Source organism: Petaurus breviceps, unplaced genomic scaffold, assembly GCF_028583685.1.
Source record: "Petaurus breviceps papuanus isolate PSGF00001 unplaced genomic scaffold, PetGlider_PUasm1.0 138, whole genome shotgun sequence".
In the NCBI taxonomy this organism is placed as follows: Eukaryota; Metazoa; Chordata; class Mammalia; order Diprotodontia; family Petauridae; genus Petaurus; species Petaurus breviceps.
Genome location: NW_027185694.1, coordinates 21,450,233 through 21,453,336, shown reverse-complemented (window position 1 = coordinate 21,453,336; position 3,104 = coordinate 21,450,233).

Genomic DNA, 3,104 nt, shown 5'->3' with positions numbered 1-3,104 from the left:
CCCCCCCCCCCCGTGAAACGCACTCCGCGCTCCGAGCTGCATCCAATCAGAGCTGCAGCAGTGAGCGCTTCATCCTGTTCTTCCCCAGTGATTTGCTTATTGAATAAAGGTACATTTTTTTGTTCACATTTACCTGTTTATTAAAATTGCTGTCAATGTTCATTAAAATAAGCCCTCCCCTGAAAATAAGCCCTCTGGTGTTTTTCTGTCCAAAAAAATTAATAAGACAGTGTCTTATTATCAGGGAAACACGGGTAGTCCTTGTGCATAGTTCAAATTGCTCTCCAGAATGGTTGGATCAGTTCACAGCTCCACCAACAATGCATTAGTGTTCCAATTTTCCCAACATTGATCATTTTCCTGTTTTATCATGTTAGCCAATCTAATAGGTGTGATGTGGTATCTCAGAGTTATTTTGATTTGCATTTCTCTAATCAATTGTGATTTAGAGCACTTTGTAAAAAAAATTTCACATTAGTCATGTTTTATAGACAAATTAGAACAAATGGGAGGAACCATGAGAAAGAAAAAAAAGAAAATAGTCTGCTTCACTCTTCATTCAGACTCCACAGTTCTTTCTCTAGATGTGGATGGCATTATCCATCATGAGTTCTTTGGATTTGTTCTGGGTTCTTGGAATGCTGAGAAGGGCCAAGTCTATCAGTCAGTCATCACACACTGTGGCTGTTACTGTGTACATCGTTCTCCAGGTTCTGCTCACTTCACTCAGCATCAGTTCATCTAAGTCTTTCTAGGTTTTTCTGAAGTCTGCCTCTTCATTTTTTTTTTTTTAATTAAAGCAATCGGGGTTAAGTAACTTGCTCAAGGTTACACGGCCAGTTATTTCTGGGTGTGGTGCTGAGTATCTAAGCCCGGATTTGATCCCTAGGTCATCCCGACTCTGGGGCTGGTGCTCTTACTCGCTGTGCCACCTGGCTGCCCCTAAGCAATTGGGGTTAAGTAACTTGCTCAAGGTTACACGACCAGGTGTTTCTGGGTGGGTGCTAAGTGTCTGAGCCTAAGGATTCGATCCCCAGGTCATCCTGACACTGAAGCCGGTGTTCTTACTCACTGTGCTACCTGGCCACCCCTCTTCATCATTTCTTATAGTACAATAATATTCCATTACATTCATATACCACAACTTGTTCAATCATTCCCCAATTGATGGTCATCCCCTCAATTTCCAGTTCTTTGTTCACCACAAAAAATTTGCTATAAATGTTTTTGTACATGTGGGCCATTTTCCCTTTTTTATGATCTCTTTTGTGGTAATGCTGGGTCAAAGGATATTCACATTTTTATAGACCTTTGGGTATAGTTTCAAATTGTAGAGCATTTTTTCATATGACTCATAGCTTTAATTTCTTCATCTGAAAATTGCCTATTCATATCCTCTGACCATTTTTCCATTGGGGAAAAGCAATTTGTATTCTTATAAATTTGAATTTATAAGAATTCTTATAAATTTGACTCAGTTCTCTGTTAGAGGTGGGGAATCTGTGGCCTTGAGGCTACATGGCCCTTTGAGTCCTTGGGCATGGCCTTTTGACTTGAGTCCAAGTTCTATAGAACAAATCATTTTATTGAGGGCAATTGTTCAGTGAAGTTTGGATTCAGTCAGAGGGCAGTGCTTGAGGACCTAGAGGGCCACATGTGGCCTTGTCAAAGTCATAGGTTCCCCACCCTTGCTCTATATATATGAGAAATGAGGCCTTTACTTTTCTGGAGGTTATTGGGTAAAGGTGGAGAGGAGGGGTGCATTTCAGGCATGGAGGACAGCCAGTTAATAGGTATGGAGTTTGGGAGATGGAGCATCATTCAGGAGGAACTCAGTAAAGGCTAATTTAGCTGGAGCATAGGGTGTGGGAAAGGGAATAATGTATAATGAAGACGGAAAGATAGGATGGGGTCAGGTTGTAAAGGACTTTAAAAACCACAGGTGTTTATCTTTTGTCTTAAAGGCAATGTTTGGAGTTTATTGAATAGGGGAGTGACATGATCATATTTGTGCTTAGCTAAAATCACTTTGAGACCTATGTAGAGCATGAATTGGAGTAGGAAAAAGTATTCAGACAGGGACACCAATTAGGAGATTGTAGTGTAGTTGAGAGTTCATGGGTGCCTGAACAAAATAGTAGCTTCCTGAATAGAGCAAAGGGGTTAGATATAACAAGAGAAGTTCCAGAGGGAGAAATGGCAAATTTATGCTTATCTACTGTTTTATATTATTTGTTAATTTCTTATATTTAAGATACCAGACCTGTGTCAGAGATATTGAACTACCCTTGTATAAATTCAACTTGATAATAGTGAATGACCTTTCGGGAGAAATTGCTATAGTTTTTTTTTTACCAGGATTTTACTTAAAATTTTTTGAATCATATTCATTAGTTACATAGTGCTCCTCCCCCCCCTTTTTTCTTCTTGCTTTCTTCTTTCTTTGTTTAGGTATTATAACTATATTTGACTCATGGGAGGGATTTTAATAAGAATGTATTTGCTTTCAAATTTTGAGAATAAGTTGTGTAGTATAGGTGCTAATTATTATTTAAAAGTTCAAAATCCATCTGTCCCTAAGGGTACTCTCTCCCCCACCCTGCTTTGATAGTTCCTTTAAAACTAATTCACTTTCATTTCTTCACATTGGATTATTTGAATTGTATTACATAGTCTATTTTGTCTATTTTTATGTATTACATAGTCTATTAATTTTTCTGTTTTTATTTTTGTAGCCAGTTCTCTTTCTTTTAAATTCTTGGTTTGGCTTCATATAATTGGGTATACTGTGAGTGAATGAAAAAAATGAAGTGTTTATTATGTACCATGGACTGTGCATAGTGCAAGGGATGCAAGTACAATAGTAGATAGCTTAATGAATTTCCCTTCTTATATGGGAACATAATAGGGTATGGGAAAGGATCGCCAGGAAAAGGAGTTTGATTTGAGGAATCATAGACATAGTGAGAAAGGGCAGTTTACACACCATTTCCAAGCCAAATCACTGGTACTGTTGACTTGATTAATGTGCTCAGATTACAAGTAGAAAGTGGAATGGAGAGAGAGAGAGAGAGAGAGAGAGAGAGAGAGAGAGAGAGAGAGAG